The sequence below is a fragment of the Pristiophorus japonicus genome, chromosome 4 (assembly GCF_044704955.1).
Source record: "Pristiophorus japonicus isolate sPriJap1 chromosome 4, sPriJap1.hap1, whole genome shotgun sequence".
Taxonomy (NCBI): Eukaryota; Metazoa; Chordata; class Chondrichthyes; family Pristiophoridae; genus Pristiophorus; species Pristiophorus japonicus.
The window spans coordinates 73920489-73943993 of NC_091980.1; the positions used below are offsets into that span (position 1 = coordinate 73920489).

General features: G+C 46.4%; 1 long non-coding RNA gene across 1 annotated transcript in view; it reads right to left on the minus strand.

Annotated features, from left to right (window-relative positions):
• Positions 1-23505, minus strand: part of LOC139262091 (uncharacterized) — an 83549-nt gene that overhangs the window by 7957 nt on the left and 52087 nt on the right. Inside the window, exon 2 of the long non-coding RNA XR_011592886.1 lies at positions 17672-17771. This is a non-coding gene — a long non-coding RNA (uncharacterized lncRNA). The remainder of the gene's footprint in view (positions 1-17671; positions 17772-23505) is intronic.

A 23505-nucleotide genomic window follows, 5' to 3' on the forward strand; every position in this document is an offset into this window, starting at 1 on the left:
AGACACTCCTCATCTGGTCATCCAGGTATATAAAGGGAGGTCCCTCGCAGGGTCATCACTTCTTGGTCCTGTGAATAAAGGTTCAGGTCACAGAGTGACCTTGTCCATAGAATGTACCTCGTGTGGATTTGTGGTATTGTGTAAGGACTTTACAGTGGCGATGAGAAACGGGAATCAACGACCCACGAGAATGGTCACCGGTAGCACAGAGGAACGGTACTGTGTTGGTGAGGACTGGGCTGATTTCATTGAGAGGCTTCAGCAGAGCTTTGTCACGAAGGACTGGTTAGGAGATGCAGCGGCCAACAAGCGAAGGGCTCATCTACTGACCAGCTGTGGATCTAAGACTTACACGCTCAAGACCTGCTAGCACCCGAGAAGCCGGCGGACAAAACCTTTGAAGAGCTCAGCAAGCTAATCAGTGAGCATCTCAAACTGGCGAGCAGCATACATATGGCCAGACACAGATTTTATACCCACCGACGTCGGGAAGGACAGAGCATACCGGACTTCGTTGAGGACCTCTGGCGCTTGGCCAGCCTCTGTAAGTTCACAGACGCCTGCGGGGTGGGGGGGGAGATGCTAAGGGATTTTTTTATTGAGGGCATCGGTCATGCCGGGATTTTCAGAAAGTTAATCGAGACCAAGGACTTGACCTTGGAAGTGGCGGCGTTGCTGGCTCAGACTTTTATGGCGGAGGAGGAGGAAACCAAGATAATATACGTGCGCAACTCTGACTCCAACATGGCGATGGATCAGGGGTCAATATCATAAACGCAACTCAGAGCCCACCAGGCAGACAAGGGCAGTTTGACACACCCCAGGCAACAATAGACCCTAGAACAGGTTTTCAACACAGACAATGGCAGGCTGAACGGATATTTACGCCATCCAAGTGGACAATGCGTTCTGGGATGGGGCCAGTGACAGCCACTAACAGGGTGTTCAAGAGCAGTCAAAGGGACAATCGGCGAGGAATGCCTGGTAACAGCTCTTTTGTTCACAACAATGGGAATCTCAGTTCATGCTGGAGGTGTGGGGGCTGACATGCTGCCAGGACTTGCAGGTTTCAACAGTTCGTCTGCAGAAATTGTAACCTCACTGGCCATTTAGCCAGAATGTGCAGGAAGCCTGCGACCAGGCTAATTTATGAGGCGGATGGACCAGAAGAGGGGTCTGCGAGGCAGGATGACACGTGGGGCAAATCAATGGACACTGAAGTTCAGCGGGTTCATGTTACAAACATTCACAGCTCATATACCAAAACGCCACCTATGATAATGAAGGTCCTATTAAACGGCATCCCGGTACGCATGGAGCTGGACACGGGGGCCACCCAGTCACTCATGAACGTTCAACAATTCGAAAAGCTTTGGCCACTCAAAGCCAGCAGATCCAAACTAGGATGCATTGAGACGCAATTCCGGACGTACACCAAAGAAATCATTCCAGTGATAGGCAGTGCAATGTTGGCTGTCACACACAATGGATCAGTGAACGGGCTGCCACTCTGGATTGTCCCGGGCAATGGTCCCACGCTGTTGGGGAGGAGCTGGCTAGCTGAGCTGAACTGGAAATGGGGGGATGTGCACGCAGTGTCATCTGTGGAGTGAAGTTCATGCTCACAGGTCCTACAGCAATTTGAATCGCTATTCCAACCTGACGTCGGGACGTTCAAAGGTACCAAAGTAGTGATTTGCATCACTCCGGACGCCAGATCAGTACACCACAAAGCCAGAGCTGTGCCGTATGTGATGCGGGAGAAAATTGAAAGTGAATTGGACCGTTTGCTGAGAGAGGGCATCATCTCGCCCGTTGAATTCAGCGACTGGGTGAGCCCCATTGTTCCCGTCCTAAAAGCAGATGGCTCGGTCAGGATCTGTGGCGACTACAAGGCCACTATCAACCGGGTGTCACTACAAGACCAATACCCACTTCCGAGAGTGGAGGACCTTTTTGTCACGCTGGCAGGCGGCAAGCTGTTCACCAAGTTGGACCTCACTTCAGCCTACATGACCCAAGAACTGGCCGACGAATCCAAACAACTGACCACCATCACCACACACAAGGGACTGTTTGTTTACAACAGGTGCCCATTTGGCATTCGATCAGCGGCTGCGATCTGTCAAAGAAACATGGAAAGCCTGCTCAAATCCATTCCTGGAGCAATCGTATTCCAGGACGATATCCTCATCACGGGTCGTGACACCAAGGAACACCTCCACAACCTGGAGGAGGTGCTACGCCGACTGGACTGGGTAGGCCTGCGATTCAAGATGCCTAAGTGTGTGTTTTTAGCTCCCGAAGTCGAGTTTCTGGGCAGGAAGGTTGCTGCAGACGGATCCGGCCCACCGAATCCAAAACGGAAGCGATTCGACGAGCGCCCAGGCCTGGCAACACATCGGAGTTGCGTTCATTTCTGGGACTCTTGAACTATTTCGGGAACTTTCTGCCGAACCTAAGCACATTGTTGGAGCCGCTACACGTGCTCCTGCGTAAGGGTTGTGATTGGTTTTGGGGGGGGACTGTCAAGAATGGGCTTTCAATCGGGCGCATAACCTACTCTGTTCAAATAAGTTGTTGACCCTGTACAACCCCTATAAGAAATTGGTTCTGACATATGATGCATCATCCTATGGGGTTGGGTGCGTGTTGCAGCAGTACAATGCTGAGGGGCAACTCCAACCTGTGGCTTATGCCTCCAGGTCACTCTCTCAAGCAGAATGTGGATATGGGATGGTCGAGAAGGAAGCACTCTCATGTGTCTATGGGGTGAAAAAGATGCACCAGTACCTTTTTGGCAGGAGGTTCGAATTAGAAACGGAACACAAACCGTTGACATCCCTGTTGTCAGACAGCAAGGCTATCAATGCCAATGCGTCAGCTCGCATACAGCGATGGGCTCTCACACTGGCTGCGTATGACTACACCATCTGGCACTGGCCTGGCACTGAAAATTGTGCTGACGCGCTCAGCAGGCTTCCACTGGCCACCACTGAGGGGGCAGCGGAGCAAAGCGCTGAGATGGTCATGGCCGTTGATGCCTTTGACAGCGCAGGCTCCCCCATCACAGCCCGCCAAATGCAAATCTGGACCAACAGAGATCGTCTCCTATCTTTGATTAAGAAATGTGTCCTGACTGGGGATTGGGCGCCCGCACACGGAGCATGCCCTGAGGAGGTCAGACCGTTTCACAGGCGGGTGGATGAGCTCTCCATCCAAGCCGACTGTCTACTATGGGACAGCCGTAGTCATGCCCCAGAGGGGCAGGGGAGCTTTCATCAGGGAATTCCACAGCGAGCACCCAGGCATCGTGCTGATGAAGGCTCAGTCACTCGTTTAGTGATTCAGACCTGGAACACTGTGTTCGCAGGTGCACGATGTGTGCTCAGCTGGGTAATGCCCCCAGGGAGGCCCCGCTCAGCCCGTGGCCCTGGCCCACCAGGCCATGGTCACGCATTCACGTAGACTATGCGGGCCCGTTCATGGGGAAAATGTTTCTCATTGTGGTTGATGCATACTCAAAATGGATTGAGTGCATCATTTTGAATTCGTGTACGACACCCACCACTGTGGAGAGTCTACGTGCAGTCTTTGCGACCCACGGTTTGCCAGACATCCTTGTTAGCAATAATGGCCCATGCTTCACTAGCTACAAATTCCAGGAGTTCATGTCGGGTAATGGCATCAAACATGTCAGGACGGCACCGTTCAAGCCGACCTCCAATGGCCAGGTGGAACGTGCGGTCCAAATCATAAAACAAGGCATGCTCAGGATTCAAGGTCCCTCCCTTCAATGCCGCCTAACGTGCCTCCTGCTGGTCTATAGGTCCCGACCACACTTGCTCACCGGGGTCCCGCCCGCAGAGCTCCTTATGAAACGTACACTCAAAACTCGGCTGTCCCTCATTCAGCCTGTCTTGTCCGACATTGTTGAAGGCAAGCGCCAGTCCCTAAATGAGTGCCATGACCGTAATTCAAGGGGGAGATGTATAGAAATTGGTGACCCCGTATTTGTTCTCAATCACGCTTTGGGGCCCAAATGGCTTGAAGGTACTGTAATAGACAAAGAGGGAATAGGGTCATCGTGGTTAAACTTAACAATGGGCAGATATGCCGCATGCATCTGGACCAAGTAAAAAAAAGGTTCAGCATGGACTCTGAGGAACCTGAGGAAGACCATGAGATGGTATTCACACTACCACCAGTGAACGAGCAACAAGAACAATCAGCAGCATGCACAGACCCTGCGGTCAGCCCGGACAGGCCGGAATCACCACAGGTGACAGACACACAGGCCAAGGCTCAACAGCCAGAGCCCCAACTGCAGCGCTTCACGAGGGAGTACAGACCACCCGAAAGACCCTGTGATCCCAATAAGACGTTGGGGGGGAGGTGATGTCATGTATGTAACCTTCATGTAACAACACCGCAATTGTGTATATACTTGAGAAATGCACACCTTGACCACAGGGGGTGAACTTGTGGGAGACATTCCTCACCTGGTCATCCAAGTATATAAAGGGAGATCCCATGCAGGATCATCACTTCCGGGTCCTGTGAATAAAGGTGCAGGTCACAGAGTGACCTTGTCCATAGAATGTGCCTCGTGTGGATTTATGGTATTGTGTAAGGACTTTGCACACCTGGGGCTCGCTTGCCGTGTCGGAGCTCCGAGTAGAGCGCTTGTTTTGGGAATCTCATGTCAGGCATGCGGACGATGTGGCCCATCCAGCTTTGATGCTGGTGATGTTGGCCTGAGTAAGAACACTGACGTTGGTGCGCCTATCCTGCCAATGGATTTTCAGGATCTTGCGGAGGCATTGGTGGTACTTCTCCAGTGTTTTGAGGTGTCTGCTGTACATAGTCCATGTCTCTGATCCATATAGGAGGGTGGGTATCACGACTGCTCTGTAGACCATTAGCACGGTGCTGGGTTTGCGGGCCTGATCTTCAAACACTTTCTTCCTCAGGTGACCAAAGGCTGCACTGGCACATTGAAGGCAGTGTTGGACCTCGTCGTCAATGTCTGCCCTTGTTGACAGTCAACTCCCAAGGTATGGAAAATGGTCCACGTTGTCCAAGGCCTCGTTGTGGATTTTGATAATCGGGGGACAGTGCTGTGTGGCGGGGGTAGGTTGGTAGAGGACCTTTGTCTTACGATGTTTAGTGTGAGGCCTATGCTCTCATATGCTTCAGTGAAGGTGTTGAAGATGGCTTGGAGTAAGCGTCGTCTGCGTACTGTAATTCAATGACAGAGGATGGGAAGACCTTGGATCTGGTCTGGAAGCGGTGGCAGTTGAAGAGATTCCCAGTTGTACTGTAAATTAGCTCCACTCTGGCAGGGAGCTTACTGAGGGTGAGATGGAGCATTGCAGCAAGGAAAATCGAGAAGAGCGTTAGTGTGATGACACAGCCTTGCTTGACCCCAGTCCAAACATGAATTGGGTCTGTGGGGGATCCATTGGTCAGGATCATGACTTGCATGTCATCGTGAAGCAGGCAAAGGATGGTGACAAACTTTTGATGGCAGTTGAACTGTCTGTACATCAATGCACACAGTGTCCATAATAAAACAGAGGAGCTGGAGGCAATGATGTGTTGCGAGGAACCAGACATAGTAGGGATTACTGAGACATGACTACAGAAAAATAAGACTTGGAATTAAACATTGCAGGGTATAACATATTTAGAAAAGATAGAGAGGGAAAAAAGGGAGGTGGAGTAGCTGTACTTATTAGTGATAACATAATGGCAGTAGAAAAAAGTGATGCAGCTATCAGCAAGACAAAAATAGAATCCATATGGGTAGAGATAAAAGATAATATAGGATCAATCACACTGGTAGGTATAGTCTACAGACCATCTAATAGTGGAAGGGAGGTAGAGGAAGACATATGCAAACACATTAGGGAAATTAGTAAAAAAACATAGAATAATAATCATGCAGGATTTCAACTGCCCTGATATTAATTGGACAGAAGAGGTAGGTAAAGAGGATAAGGGAATGGAGTTCCTATAATGTGTACAGGACTCCTTTCTAACCCAATATGTAAAAAGCCCAATAAGGGAGAATTCGCTATTGGATCTAGTAATGGAGAATGAACCAGGGCAGATAACAGAAGTAAAAGTAGGGGAACATCTAGGCAATAGTGACCATAATATAATATGCTTTAAGATGATAATTGAGAAGGACATAAGTATGATGAAAACCAGGGTAATAGATTGGAAAAAAGCTAATTTTGAGGGGCTGCGAATAGAACTTGGGAAAATAAAATGGGCAACAATATTGGCAAAAAATGATGTAGAACAGCAATGGGAAACATGTAAAATGATGTTCAGCAGGGTGCAGGAACAATATATTCCGCTAAAAGCAAAGAACAAACTAAACACCAATGGGACTCCATGGACGAATAAAGCCATAAGGTAAGGAAAGATGCATCCATTAAATACATAGACAGCAGGGAGTACATGATAAGGGAGAATACAAAAAGATTAGGAGAGAAGTCAAAAAAACAATTAGGAAGGCAACAAGGAACTATGAAATTAAATTATCAAGGAACATAAAACAAAATAGTAATATATTTCACAGGCACATCAATAAAAAAATAAGTTTAGGTTGGGAATAGGGCCATTAAGGGATAGACAGGATAATATCGCAGGTAACGATAGAGAGAAGGCAGAAATATTAAATCATTATTTTGCCGCAGTATTTACCAGGGAGATAAAACAGATGGACATGACATTGGATGATGAGATTCAAAATGAGAAAAATACATTTAAAGTAAAAATTGGGGATATATTAAATAAACTAATCAAACTCAAAGAGGACAAAATCCCTGGGGCTGGATTTTCAGATTTTGAGTTTTCGGGGCGGTAATGGAGGCGGGACGCTCCTGATGCCACCTGGAAAATGTTTGCGCCATCTTCTACAAAATTTGGGAAAAAAATGAGGTTTCATGATCGGGGGCACAAAATCAGGCATTACACAAGGAAATTTTTGTGCCACAGCTAAAAATCGCGGTGTTAAGTAAGTTAGAATAATGTGCAGGACAAGGTTGTGCAGATGCCCTGATTTTTGTTGATTACACTTGTAAATAGTTTCTTTGATTTAATGCACCTCATTGTTGTTCAGTGCCCTGCAACATAACGTTGTCTATTGTATGGTTTTCTTTTGGTGTGGAGAGTTTTTGTTACTTTGTTGCAGATCCTTTGCCATTAGTTTCTTGTGTATCATTCCAATGTTCAACAGAGAAGTGCCTTTATGGGGGCACATAGTGTGTCCAGTATTAGCTCCATCCCTCAGTTTCCTCCATTTCGGTCCATTATGAGCTGCCGACATGCAACTCTTGGTCCAGCAGCATCTCCACGCTGCCTCCCCCGTGGATGTGTGGCTATTCAATGGGGGCCTCACCAAGCTCCTCTTCATCATCCTCCTCCTCCTCCTGAGGTGGGCCTGCAATGTCTGGCCCCTTCATGATTGCCAAGCTGTGCAACATGCAGAATTAATTCGGAAATCTGTTGATGGGAGTATTGAAGGCTACCTCCAGAGCAAGAATGTAAACCCATGGGGAGTAAGCCCTCCTCCCCAGACGTCTTTGGCCTCTCCTCATCCGTGGGCCGACATGGCCAAGAGCCCTTCTTCTAGCTTGACACCGCCTGGCAATAGCATGCAGCATGATCCATGGCGAACTAGTAATGCCCACATTAAATTCTCTCACTGACATTGTAAGGACACTGTAATGGCAAATAAAACTGCAGCTTTCAAATCGGAGCTTCACATAGTTGCTGTGCGCAACCGTTGCAGTCAATGTGACCTACAATGAAGGATTCTCTTCCCTCCATTTAATTACACCGCCAATACCGTCTGCTACACCCTGGGAATGCCTGGTTTTACAGACGTTTCCTGGGATGGGCGTTTAATGAGTTGTTGGGCCGAATTTTGCATCTGGGACGCTAGCAAAGGGTTGCACGATGATTGACATCATGATCTCAGTGCAACTACAGGGCGGGGCGGTAAGTTTGTGCGCCGCCGCAAACCATGAGCTGAATTTGCCGGCCAGGCGGTAAAAGCTGGATGCCTGCCACAATGTCTAGAAACACCATTTACAGCCCCTCTGGGGCGCTAACTAAGGCTCAAGCGAGCCGAAAATCCAGTCCTTGTTCCGGATTGCATCCACGCATTTTAAAAGAATCTAGGGAAGAGATAGCAGAAGCATTACTACACATACTTAATAATTCGTTATAAAAAGGTCTGGTACCAGAGGACTGGTGGATAGCTCAGGTAATACCTATATTTAAGAAGTGGGATAGAACATGTCCAGGGAATTATAGACCAGTCAGCTTGGTAGGAAAAATAATGAATCCCTACTAGAGGAGAAAATAGAAGAACATCTAGCAACCAAAAATATAATAATGAATAGTCAGCATGTATTTCAAAAGAAGAAGTCTTGCTTGACCAACCTCATTGAATTTTATGAAGAGGTAACAAAGAGTAGACAATGGTAGTGCAGTAGATGTAATTTATCTAGATTTTCAAAAGGCCTTCGATAAGGTACACCATATTAGACTGATGAACAAGGTCAGAGAGTGTAGAGTCAAGGGACAAATAGCAGAAAGGATAGCTAGCTGGCTTCAAAACAGAAAGTAGAGAGTAGGGGTAAAAGGTAGCTATTTACAGTGGCAGAAGGTGGGTAGTGATGTTCCACAAGGATCAATGCTGGACCACTGTTGTTCACAATTTATATTAATGATTTAGATTTTGAAAATGGGATCAGGCTGGATAGCTCTTTTTCAGCAGGCACAGACTCAGTGGACTGAATGGCCTTCTTTTGTGCCGTACATTTCTATGATTCTATCTATCAGTTCAGAATGATATACCAGTTCAGAATCATAAACCATGGTGGTATCCCATAAGTAAAGATGGATCACCTGGAACTCACTGCCCTGGCAGCTAGTTTTATGGTTTGAATATGTGTCTCTTCTGAGACCTGTGGTGCTTCTATAACAGGAGGTTTCCTCTCTGTTTGCAGACCCAGTGGGAACTAGTCCACCTCCCGCGCAGGTGCATTCCCACGAATCTTTCCACTGGCTTCACAGGTGATATATTGACATGAACCATTGCCAGGCATGGTGTAACCCCTGTAACTGACAGACAGGCTAACATAGCAAAGGATGCTGGAGACAAACCTGCAGCTTGGCTCTTACAGTGTGTCCTTTTCATGTAGAACTCTGAAGTCTCTGAGAACTCGCTGACATCACAGTGGGAGACAAGCTCTTGAAAGACCATTGGGTCAAGGGGGTGTTGTTTTCAAATGTCAAATGATCACTGATAATGAGTTGGTGTGAATGGCTGCTTGATCCTCTTCTTTCACCTCAGATCAGCAGATGTCAGGTGTTTAAAGCACAACAAAGGTCAGGGGTCAAAGCACTTTCTGATTGGTCAATTGGCCAAGGAAGTTTGTCATCAAAACGGTTGCAGAAGGTACATGGCAGGTTTAATAGTAATAGAGCTCAGCTAAGTGACAATCTATCTCCTCTATCTTTGACTGCCTATCTATCTATTCTTTTCTATTGTAACTTACAAAATTACAGAGCTGCTTATGAGTTACCAGGGAATAGTGAATATATCCAAAGTCTTGTGTATGGTGGATGTCACTGTTTAACTATGTCCATAGATTTTCTGATTGACTCAAATCTCTACTACATTCTTCGGCTGGCCCTCAGCATTGCCATGATTGATCAATGAGTGCTCAATACAGTTCCCTTGGAATTAGTAATGGTCCGCAGCCTGTACTCAAACACATTCAAGTATTGGGTCTCAACCAGGGAAAGGACCATGATGTAAAGGCGAGGGCAGAGGCAGATTAAGAATTCTTGGGATCCTTGGCAGCACAAACACTTGGGGTCCCTATACATCTCTCACACAATTCCCACTCCTGATCCAGTAAAACACAAACATGTAATAAAATGAATGAAGAACTAGGCCAGTAGAATGTTGCACACTGTGTCACTAATACAGCAAATCATAGCACCGTATACAACACTTAAATGAAACTACTTAATTTTATGGGAGGAGGCTTATTTGCACAGAGCCATTGGATGGGGCTTCATATTTGGCTAGGGCCCCTGGCCACGGATCCTGTAGTTAATCCACTCCTGGGAGAGGGGAATTAACTATAAAAAAGTAAAAGAACAGTATGAATTAATTATAAATTGGGACACAACATCGAGAAGGTGAGGCAACTACATTGGAGTTGAGAGAGGATAACAGGTTTGTTAGTATCACAAATTTCTACATCACAGACCAAAACAAGTCCATTTTACTCCCATTCTTCTGGCACTTTAGAGGAACTAAACAGACTCTGGCTGGAGTATAGGTTTGACTGGTGCTGTTAGCTCTGCACTGCAGGCACGTTATCCAAGACTCGCAAGGAAAGTTGTTGGAAGTTGTGACCGCCTGGGAAAATGGATGAGAATGGATCACGAGGAAGATAAAGAGGATATGGACAGGATAACTCTGCATCAGTGGAGAAATCAGAAGTCTGGAGTGCACTGGGTCATTAGCCTCCAGCACTGGTAAGGGATGTTGAAGCTGCTTTTATATTGTGTTAAGATCTGTGCCTGTAGCATTGGCCCTCAATGCACTGGTCCTGTACAGCATGCTGTAATTGAAAGTAAGGTCAGCAACTGGAAGACCTGTTTTGCTGAAACACAGCATGTAATATCTGGGCTGACTTATTTTTTGCCACATTGATGCCAGCATAACTTAAAATTCACCTCAGTTGCTAATTCTTATGTAGGGCATGTAACTGGGTGATGCTACCACTGTTATTCACCACCTGAACTCACACATTCAGAACAACCATGTGGGCAAGTTTAAGGGTGTAAAAATCAGACCAACAAGATCCCAGGTTCAGACTGAGCTGAGTTAACTGATCTCAGCCAAATGCAGCAGCTAGAATTGGCCTCAGTGGCCCTGGATTAAGGAGTGGGGAAATGAGCAAATATTCCCATTCCGAATCGGTCTCCTGTGATAACGAAAGCAAGGAAGTTATGCAAAACTTTTATAAATCACTGATAAGGCCTCAGCTGGAGTATTGTGTTCAATTCTGGGCACCACACTTTAGGAAGGACACAAAGGCCTTGGAGAGGGTACAGAAGAGATTTACCAAAATTATACTGAGGATAAGGGACTTTAGTGGAGAAACTAGAGAAGCTGGGATAGTTCTCCTTCGAGCAGAGACAATTACAGGAAGATTTAATGGAGGTGTCCAAAATTGCAAGGGGCTTCGATTGAGTAAATAAGGAGAAACTGGTAAGAGAATTGGCAAAAGAACGAGAGGAGAGAATTTGTTTTTTATCACACCAAGTTGTTATGATCTGGAATGTATTGCCTGAAAGGGTGGTGGAAGCAGATTCAATAGTAATGTTCAAAAAGGAATGATAAATACTTGAAAATGAAAACTTTGCAGGGCTATGGGAAAGGAGCAATAGAATGGGACTAATTTAATAGCTCTTTCAAAGAGCAAATGCAGGCATGCTGGCCCATATTGCCTCCTTACGTGCTGTTAGATTCTATGGGGGTGAAATTGCCCCGTGCCCCATTTGGGGCGCACGATTCGAATTAACTGAAAATGTAGTGTCCGGTGGATGGGCAGCTAAATATCCTGGAATTGGTGTCTTTGAATCAAAAAAATCTGCGGGGTGGTATCGGAGGCGTAAGCTGCAGGACAATAGAAGGGCAACGCTCAGTGCAACGCAGACATGTCATTTTACGCTGACGCATTACAACGTCCCTCCCCTTCTTTTAAAGGGGTGGGCCACTGTAAATTCTGCAGCCTTTTTCCTGGTGCCCACTGGGCCAGAAGGGAGGGTTTTGGCCGGGCCAGCAGCCCGGCATCCAAGAGAGGGTACCGAGCTGCATGTTGGTAGCCCGGTCGAACCAGCGGTCATCATTGTCGGGCCCACAGCAAAGACGGCCGACAAAAAAAATATGGCGGCCGCAGCGCAAAGCCCTCCTCTTTCAGGGCCGCCGAGGCGCCCCAGCCACCGCGACTCACAAAGCTGTCAGTGGCATCACCCCGCGCCAACCTCACTCCCCACCTGTATCAGCATCAACAACTTTAGCATGGAGGATATAAGTTTGCTACTATGGTTTCCCCATGTAGTAATTTCACAGTTCTGACGAAAGGTTATAGAAACATAGAAACATAGAAAATAGGTGCAGGAGTAGACCATTCGGCCCTTCGAGCCTGCACTGCCATTCAATAAGATCATGGCTGATCATTCCCTCAGTACCCCTTTCCTGCTTTCTCTCCATACCCCTTTATCCCCTTAGCCATAAGGGCCATATCTAACTCCCTCTTGAATATATCCAATGAACTGGCATCAACAACTCTCTGCGGCAGGGAATTCCATAGGTTAACAACTCTCTGAGTGAAGAAGTTTTTCCTCATCTCAGTCCTAAATGGCCAATCCTTATCCTAAGACTATGTCCCCTGGTTCTGGACTTCACCCACATTGGGAACATTCTTCTCACATCTAGCCTGTCCAGTCCTGTCAGAATCTTATACGTTTCTATGAGATCCCCTCTCATCCTTCTAAACTCCAGTGAATAAAGGCCCAGTTGATCCAGTCTCTCCTCATATGACAGCCCAGCCATCCCTGGAATCAGTCTGGTGAACCTTCGCTGCACTCCCTCAATAGCAAGAACGTCCTTCCTCAGATTAGGAGACCAAAACTGACCACAATATTCCAGGTGAGGCCTCACCAAGGCCCTGTACAACTGCAGTAAGACCTCCCTGCTCCTATACTCAAATCCCCTAGCTATGAAGGCCAACATACCATTTGCCTTCTTCACCGCCTGCTGTACCTGCATGCCCATTTTCAGTGACTGATGAACCATGGCACCCAGGTCCAGTTGCACCTCCCCTTTTCCTAATCTGCCGTCATCCAGATAATATTCTGCCTTCATGTTTTTGCCCCTAAAATGGATAACCTCACATTTATCCACATTATACTGCATCTGCCATGCATTTGCCCACTCACCTAAACTGTCCAAGTCACCCTGCAGCCTCTTAGCGCCCTCCTCACAGCTCACACCGCCACCCAGTTTAGTGTCATCCGCAAACTTGAAGATATTACTCTCAATTCCTTCATCTAAATCGTTAATGTATATTGTAAAGAGCTGGGGTCCCAGCACTGAGCCCTGCGGCACTCCACTAGTCACTGCCTGCCATTCTGAAAAGGACCCGTTTATCCCGACTCTCTGCTTCCTTTCTGCCAACCAGTTTTCTATCCACGTCAGTACATTATCCCCATTACCATGCGCTTTGATTTTGCACACCAATCTCTTGTGCAGGACCTTGTCAAAAGCCTTTTGAAAGTCCAAATACACCACATCCACTGGTTCTCCCTTGTCCACTCTGCTAGTTACATCCTCAAAAAATTCCAGAAGATTCGTCAAGCATGATTTCCCTTTCATAAATCCATGCTGACTTGGTCCAATCCTGTCACTGTTTTCCAAATGCGCTGCTATTTCATCCTTAATGATTGATTCCAACATTTTCCTCACTACTGATGTCAGGCTAAATTATCCGTTTTCTCTCTCCCTCCTTTTTTAAAAAGTGGTGTTACATTAGCTACCCTCCAGTCCATAGGAACTGATCCAGAGTCGATAGACTGTTGGAAAATGATTACCAATGCATCCACTATTTCTAGGGCCACTTCCTTAAGTACTCTGGGATGCAGACTATCAGGCCCCGGGGATTTATCGGCCTTCAATCCCATCAATTTCCCTAACATAATTTCCCACCTAATAAGGATATCCTTCAGTTCCTCCTTCTCACGAGACCTACTGTCCCCTAGTACATTCGGAAGGTTATTTGTGTCTTCCTTCGTGAAGACAGAACCAAAGTATTTGTTCAATTGGTCTGCCATTTCTTTGTTCCCCATTATACATTCACCTGAATCCGACTGCAAGGGACCTACGTTTGTTTTCACTAATCTTTTTCTCTTCACATATTTATAGAAGCTTTTGCAGTCAGTTTTTATGTTCCCTGCAAGCTTCCTCTCGTACTCTATTTTCCCCCTCTTAATTAAACCCTTAGTCTTCCTCTGTTGAATTCTAAATTTCTCCCAGTCCTCAGGTTTGTTGCTTTTTCTAGCCAAATTATATGCCTCTTCCTTGGCTTTAACACTATCCTTAATTTCCCTTGTTAGCCATGGTTGAGCCACCTTCCTCATTTTATTTTTAATCCAGACAGGGATGTACAATTGCTGAAGTTCATCCATGTGATCTTTAAATGTTTGCCATTGTTTATCCACCATCAACCCTTTAAGTATCCTTTGCCAGTCTATTCTAGCCAATTCACGCCTCATACCGTCGAAGTTACCTTTCCTTAAGTTCAGGACCCTAGTTTCCGAATTAACTGTGTCACTCTCCATCTTAATAAGGAATTCTACCATATTATGGTCACTCTTCCCCAAGGGGCCTCGCACAACAAGGTCGCTAATTAGTCCCTTCTCATTACACATCACCCAGTCTAGGATGGCCAGCTCTCTAGTTGGTTCCTCGACATACTGGTCTAGAAAACCATCCCTAATACACTCCAGGAAATCCTCCTCCACCACAGTTTGGTTAGCCCAATCAATATGTAGATTAAAATCGCCATGATAACATTTATTGCACACATCCCTTATTTCTTGTCTGTTGCTGTCCCCAACCTCACTACTATTGTTTGGTGGTCTGTACACAACTCCTACTAGCGTTTTCTGCCCTTTGGAATTCCGCAGCTCCACCCATACCAATTCCACATCATCCAGGCTAATGTCCCTCCTTACGATTGCATTAATTTCCTCTTTATCCAGCAATGCCACCCCGCCTCCTTTTCCTTTCTGCCTATCCTTCCTAAATGTTGAATACCCCTGGATGTTGAGTTCCCAGCCTTGGTCACCCTGGAGCCATGTCTCCGTGATGCCAATCACATCATATCCGTTAACTGCTATCTGCGCAGTTAATTCGTCCACTTTATTCCGAATACTCCTCGCATTGAGGCACAGAGCCTTCAGGCTTGTCTTTTTAACACAATTTGCCCCTTTAGAATTTTGCTGTAATGTGGCCCTTTTTGTTTTTTTGCCTTAGGTTTCTCTGCCCTCCACTTTTACTATTCTCCTTTCTATCTTTTGCTTCTGACTCCATTTTATTTCCCTCTGTCTCCCTGCATAGGTTCCCATCCCCCTGCCATGTTAGTTTAACTCCTCCCCAACAGCAGTTGCAAACACTCCCCCTAGGACATTGGTTCCGGTCCTGCCCAGGTGCAGACCATCCTGTTTGTGCTGGTCCCACCTCCCCCAGAACCAGTTCCAATGCCTCAGGAATTTGAATCCCTCCCTTCTGCACCACTGCTCAAGCCACGTATTCATCTGAACTATCCTGCGATTCCTACTCTGACTAGCATGTGGCACTGGTAGCAATCCTGAGATTACTACTTTTGAGATCCTACTTTTTAATTTAACTCCTCGATCCCTAAATTCATCTCGTAGGACCGCATTTTTTTTTACCTATATCGTTGGTACCTATATGCACCACGACAACTGGCTATTCACCCTCCCTTTTCAGAATGCCCTGCACCCGCTCCGAGACATCCTTGACCATTGCACCAGGGAGGCAACATACCATCCTGGAGTCTCGATTGCGGCCGCAGAAACGCCTATCTATTCCCCTTACAATCGAATTTCCTATCACTATTGCTCTCCCACTCTTTTTCCTGCCCTCCTGTGCAGTAGAACCAGCTACGGTGCCATGAACTTGGCTGCTGCTGCTCCCCCCTGATGAGTCATCCCCCCCAACAGTACCCAAAGCGGTGTATCTGTTTTGCAGGAGGATGACCGCAGGGGATCCCTCCACTACCTTCCTTGCACTACTCTTCCTGTTGGTCTTCCATTCCCTATATGGCTGTGGACCCTTTACCTGCGGTAAGACCGACTCACTAAATGTGCTATTCACATCATTCTCAGCATCGTGCATGCTCCAGAGTGAATCCACCCACAGCTCCTTCTGCAATGCGGTCCGTCAGGATCTGCAGGCGGATACACTTCCCGCACACGTAGTCGTCAGGGACATCGGAAGCGTCCCTGATTTCTCACATAGTACAGGAGGAGCATAACACGTGTCCGAGCTCTCCTGCCATGTCTTAACCCTTAGATTAACATAATTGGGCAACAACAATGCTAAATGTTACTTATTGATAAAGAAAAGAAAAAGAAAAGCTACTTATCAATCACCAGCCAATCACTTACCCCCTTGGCTGTGAAGTCACCTTTCGATTTCTTTCTACTTCTTTTTTGCCTCCCCGCTGCAGCTGCACCAGCCCCGCCTTTATAGGCCCCGCCCACCTTACCGACACACCTCGAACTCCCCGACTCCCGACTGCTGGCCTTTATAGGCCCCGCCCACCTCACCGACACACCTCGAACTCCCCGACTCCCGACTGCTGGCCTTTATAGGCCCCGCCCACCTTACCGACACACCTCGAACTCCCGACTCCCGACTGCTGGCCTTTATAGGCCCCGCCCATCTCACCGACACACCTCGCACTCCCCGACTCCCGACTGCTGGCCTTTATAGGCCTCGATCTCCCACCTCACCAACACACCTCGCACTCCCCGACTCCCGACTGCTGGCCTTTATAGGCCCCGCCCACCTCACCGACACACCTCGCACTCCCCGACTCCCGACTGCTGGCCTTTATAGGCCCCACCCATCTCACCGACACACCTCGAATTCCCTGACTCCCGACTGCTGGCCTTTATAGGCCTCGATCTCCCACCTCACTAACACACCTCAAACTCCCCGACTCCCGACTGCTGGCCTTTATAGGCCCCTGGCTGCTCGATCTCCCACCTCACCGACGCACCTTGAACTCCCCGAATCCCGACTGCTGGCCTTTATAGGCCTCGATCTCCCACCTCACTGACACACCTCGAACTCCCCAACTCCCAACTGCTGTTCTTTATAGGCCCCTGGCTGCTCGATCTCCCACCTCACCGACGCACCTCGAACTCCCCGACTCCCGACTGCTGGCCTTTATAGGCCTCGATCTCCCACCTCACCGACACACCTCGAAGTCCCCGACTCCCGACTGCTGGCCTTTATAGGCCTCGATCTCCCACCTCACCGACGCACCTCGAACTTCCCGACTCCCGACTGCTGGTCTTTATAGACCTCTGGCTGCTCGATCTCCCACCTCACCGACACATTTCGAACTCCTCGACTCCCGACTGCTGGCCTTTATAGGCATCGATCTCCCACCTCACCGACACACCTCGAACTCCCCGACTCCCGACTGCTGGCCTTTATAGGCATCGATCTCCCACCTCACCGACACACCTCGAACTCCCCGACTCCCAACTGCTGGCCTTTATAGGCCTTGATCTCTCACCTCACCGACACACCTCGAACTCCCCGACTCCCGACTGCTGGCCTTTATAGGTCTCTGGCTGCTCGATCTCCCTGCCTCACCGACACACCTGAAACATTAACTCTGTTTCTCTCTCCACAGATGCTGCCTAACTTGCTGAGTATTTCCAGTATTTTCTGTTTTTATGTTGTAATTTCACAGCGTCTGGGACAGACAAGTGTTAGGAACCTTTAACAGGTCAAACATACTTAAGTGAAGTAGCCCAGGCTGCTGTCATTCTCCTCCTGGTGCTGCAGGCTGAGTTCAGGTTGTCCATCCATGATCCATCCTTTAGAATGGAGCGTTGGTCTGAAAATTGGTAAAAAATAAAAATGTATATTTTTAATTTACAAACAAGGTGCTTAAACATTGAGGTGCTGTATTCAGCAAAGAGAAGTGAGTGTCTCATAAACATGACTACAGGAAGAAGTTCAACTGGGTACAGTGCTGAATGCCCATTTTGCTTTCCATTAGCCTGCATAGTACATAAAAGATTTCAAGTGAAAGGCCATGAAACAGCTGCGATTCCTGTGTCTGACATCAAAGTAACTGTCCTCAGATGCTTCAGAGGACAATTGACTTCATTTTTTTTGATGGCGAGGATGAAGGGAGGGTGAGAGTTAATGGAAGATTAAGACGTTAAGATTAAAGGGGGAAAGGGAAGGCCTTTTGGTGTCGGTCACACTGTGAGTTAAATTGCCTTGTTTAATGGAATTAGATAACTATTACCTTAATTAAATCCCTGCAACTCTCTACTACGGCAAAATTACACCATCGGAACAAAAGAGGGAGATTATAGGAACACAAAGAAAGTTCTTGGTCCTCTTGTGTGGAAGCACCATGGTACAAATTACTTGTCTGTCACAGGGTAGTTAATTCTCTTGGTGTGCCTTCCTTTAGGGGAACATGTTTGATGCTGAGCCTACCTTTTTCTTGTCTCTGACAAAGCCAAGCTGCAGTTAATAGGTATTGGATGGCTGGCCTTCTATAAACAGCCGGACTTCATTTGGACAGCTCTTCTTCCCATAGAAGCTGCTGCTGTTTGCTTTTATTGTGTCAGCTTCACCTCAGTGCTCACATTTACAGCCCGAACAATGAGACACACAAACAACAAGCTGTCACCAGATAATCCTCTCACTCCAAAGCTTTCACAGGCTTTTCGATAGAATTCAGGGACTCATGAGTGAAATAAGAGAGGGACAGGATTCACGACTGATAAACTCAACACGTGAAGACTAAATAGAATCCAAAATGCCAGTTTTTGTTTTATTTTACATCCCATTCACTTTCCTTTGATTATTACTGGGTGTTAGCAGTGAGCATTGCACTGCATTTGTAATCCAAAGTGATGATTAATTGGGCCACTTCACTTTCAAATATCTCAATTTTGCAATTTCAAATGGCTGAGGGTTTTACTTGGTCTTTGCCTTGAAGACACTTGCAGTATACATGCAGAAGGAGCACATTATCCCCTTGATACAAGTGCAGTGCTGTTTTCTAAGTCCACAATGCTAATACCTCCCAATGGGCCACACTTCCTATTGGATGTCACCATTTTATGTTACCCAGGGGTGACTTTTATTGTATCAGTGAATCAACAGTAACTTGCATTTCTACAGTGCCTTTAACGTGGTAAAATGTCCAAGGTGCTTCACAGGAGCGTAATCAGACAAAGATTGCCACCAAGCCAAAGAAAGAGACATTAGGACAGGTGACGAAACAGTTGCTCAAATAAATACATTTTAAAGGAGGAGAGAGAGATTTAGAGAGGGAATTCCAGAGCTATGAGCCTAGAGAGCTAAAGGCACGGTTGCCAATGGTGGGATATGGGAGATGGACAAGAGGCTAGTGTTGGAGGAATATGTAGTTCTCGGAGGGTTGTCGAACTGGAGGAGTTTACAAAAATAGGGAGGGGCGAGGCCATAATTGTAGAATTATCGGACCTGATTATTCTTGATTTTTTGGCTCCTTTCAGCTTTTTAAATTCAAATTGCAGACATATATCATGCGTAGCTGCCCAGTCCACTGAAAGTATGATTATTTGATGCCGTGTCACATCACTGTGTATCCTGGGAGAGTACCTGTAACCAAGTCTGACCACCCACTGTCAAGTTTGTGTGTGTGATGGTCAAACAATCAAAATATTATCTTGCCATATCACATGACTGCGTCTAGACTATAGGCAAGTCCTCTGGCTCCCCAAGTGGCTCAGTTGTTAAATGCACGACCCAGAGAGGGATTGAGCTGTACAAAATAGTCAGTGCTGAGTTAACAGATTTCAGTTGGGATACAGATATGATACCGCCTATGGTTGAACGGACATAGGAAAGGCAATCTGGTCGGTTCCAAAAATGAACATCCCTCAATCACTCAATCCCTCAAATACCTATTCAATTTTTGCACATTATCTGCCTCCTGGGGTCCATTACACATGTTAACCCCCCTCTGTATAAAGCAGTTACATCTAAACTGTCTGTGCATTTTCCCTCTTCTAAGCTTCAGCTAGTGACTCCTGGTTCTACAGTTTATGGCAACGTAAAACATATTCTAGCTGTTCAATTCATCTGTTCCTCTTATGAATCTTAGGAACATAGGAAGTGGAGTAGGCCATTTAGCTTCTTGAGCCTGTTCCACCATTCAATTAGATCATAGCTGATCGGTATCTCAACTCCCTTTACCTGCCTTTGATCTATATCCCTTGACAGCTAATAAAAATCTGTCGATCTCGATCTTGAAAATTTTAATTGACCAAGCATCCACAGCCTTTTGGGGAAGAGAATTCCACATCTCCACTACTCTTTGAGTGAAAAAGTGCTTCCTGATTTCACTCCTGAATGGTTTAGCTCTAATTTTAAGATTGTTACCCCTTGTTCTGGATTTCCTCCCACCAGAGGAAATAGCTTCTCTGTATTGACCCTATAGAATCCTTTTATCATCTTAAACACCTCAATTAGATCACCCCTCAACCTTCTGAACTCAATGGAATACAAACTAAGTTTATGCAACCTGTTCTCATAATTTAACCCTTTAAGCTCCGGTATCATTTTGGTGAATCTGTGCTGTGTCTCCTCCAAGCCCAATATATCCTGCCTGAGGTGCGATGCCCAGAACTGAATACAAAGCTCCAGATGTGGTCTGAGCAAGGTTCTATAAAACTGAAGGATAACTTCCTTACCTTTGTATTCCAGCCCCCTTGAGATAAAGGCCAACATTCCATTAAACGTTTTGATTACATTTTGTACTTGTGCACTAGCTTTTATTCATTTATGTACCTGGACACCCAAATCCCTTTGGTGGTAAATTGATGGAGAGCGTAACCCGCCCATTATAGAACCCACATGATTTTAATTTGCTTTGATTTCAAACAGGAGAAGATAGCCCATTGTGAGATTTTATTCCTTTCCCCTGCACCATTTACATTTCCAAAACATGCTCCTGCTTTCAGAGGTACGTATGGAGCAAATTATTCAAATGTTAGGATGATGGGATCCCTGTTGCAGTTGCTGAGGAAGCCACTTTTACTACATAGGACCCATTTGGTGCATTATTCGCTAGCTCCAAAAGGCAGACAGCGCCACTTTGTGGAAGGTTAGAGTTCTGCAGCACAAGCTTGATCGACCGCAGAGCTGGTGACACTGCTGTCACACACAGCTCCATCTAGTGGTTTGGGCCACACAGAACAATCTTACAGCTTGGCCCAGAAATAGCAAAACCAGTACTGGGGAAAGCATTTCATTCAAACTGAGGCTCCCCAGCCCCTGGTGGAATATTTGAGATGCTGCTCCATAATATACTGGATTGAATAATGTAGCTTTAATAACAAAATAGTGAGGCATAAAAAGTAAACCATATTGTGGAGCCTGTGCAGAGATTTTGATTTTCTATATATTCTGAACTCATACAAACTCTACGGAACTTCAATTACTAACAGAGTCATAGTCAAAGATGGGATCACTGTTCAGACATATTTACTTGATTTTTGCGGATTCTCAAAGCAGAGCTTGTTTGGAACGATAAGGGGATAAGAGGTTATGGGGAGCGGGCGGGGAAGTGGAGCTGAGTCCATGATCAGATCAGCCATGATCTTATTGAATGGCAGAGCAGGCTCGAGGGGCTGTATGGCCTACTCCTGCTCCTATTTCTTATGTTCTTATGTTAAAATGCCAAATTCTGAAAATATACAGCAGGTCAATCAGCATCTGCAATGGAAAAAGACAAATTCTGGATGTTTTGGTGTACATCCTTCATCAGAACTGAAGATTAAGAAGGGAGAAAGAGAGAATCACAGAGAGGGGGTTACTGGGTTGCATGATCTGAAAAACTATTTAATGAAAGACTATTAGATGATACAAAATATCATAATTGAGGTAATGCAGTGACAGAAAGGGACAAAGGAATATGTAAATAGTGTAGGGTAAAGAAAAACACCGTAGAAAGAGGAAAATGCAGGCTGAGAATAAGAACATAAGAACATAAGAAATAGGAGCAGGAGTAGACCATTTGGCTCCTCGAGCCTGCTCCGTCATTCAATAAGATCATGGCTGATCTGATCATGGGCTCAGCTCCACTTCCCTGCCCACTCCCCATTACCCCTTATCCCCTTATCGTTTAAGAAACTGTCTATTTCTGTCTTAAATTTATTTAATGTCCCAGCTTCCACAGCTCTCTGAGACAGCGAATGCAGCAGATTTGAAATTAAACAGAAAATGCTGGCAAAGGGGGAGTAATGTTGACTTTGTGCGCGGTCGTGTAAAACAGGTGATGGCGAATCAGCAAAAGAAACAGAAAATGCTGGAAATGCTCAGCAGGCCAGGCAGCATCTGTGGAGAGAGAAACCGTTAACGTTTCAGGTCGATCAGAACTGGTGAATCGGCAGCCCATTTTACATCTCTCCTGATTTGTATTTTCATTGAAGTCAAAATTACCCCCAGTGAGCCTGCCAGGCCTGAGAAGCAAAAAAAAACAACAGGACACCAGCAGACCCCTGCCAGCGCTGTATTCTGACAAAGGGTCACCACCCCAAACATTAATCTACCTCCCGCCCCCTGGGACACTGACTTATGCTGCCCACATCACAAGCACACCTGCCCCCATAAGAAAATGGTGGATATGGCTAAGGTCTGAAGTCACTTGTTGGACCCTATTTATTCTATCTCCCTCTACTATTTGTCACTCTATTCTGGTCTCTGACATTCGACAGTGCTCCTACAATGGTCTACCAAGATCTAGATGTTCAGGAACATTTGATTTCTCCAGTGCTCTGCTTACCAGCGTCCCCAGTTCCATCCCACACAAATTCCAACTATTCTCAGAGAAGTTGTGCTGACTCAACATCCTTGACCTCACTGACTTGCATTGTTTCTCTGATCCCTCTGTATTCATTTCAAAATCCTTGAAATCCCCCTGTGGCCTCACTTAACCCTACTTCTGAAATCTTCTCCAGTCCACTATCCCAGCACACAGAATCTGCTATTCCAGCTCTGGTCTATTGGGCACCCGATCCTCCCTATCTCCATTCCACCATTTGTTGTACTGCCAATGCTACAATGAGAATTATCACCGGTACACTTTTATCGACATCAACACCTTGGCTCCCCATGCTTGCAAACATCGCAGCACCAGATGCAGTCTCCAGAGAATACAACCACTACACCAGCAAAGACATGCCGATCCAAGCCGACTTGAACACCCTACCACCAATCCATCTCAAATCTAGAAGACCATTTTTGACCATCATCAAAGCCCTTCAGCGATCTCCTCTCAGCCCTGATGACCGATGGCAAAATGCTTAGAAAAACTGTGACATATGGAATGGATTCCTTATAGAGGACCCCACAGTGCAACCTGTACAATCAAACCTTCCTCGTAAACTGTGACAACCATCAACCGCCTCAGAACTGATCATGGTAGATGCTGCCACCTTCTCCATAGGCTGAAGATTAAAGCATCCCCATCATGCAACTGTGGAGCTCCTAATAAGACCCTGGAGCACATTATTGAGCACTGCCCTCGGAGGAAATTTGCAGGCAGCGTACAAGATATC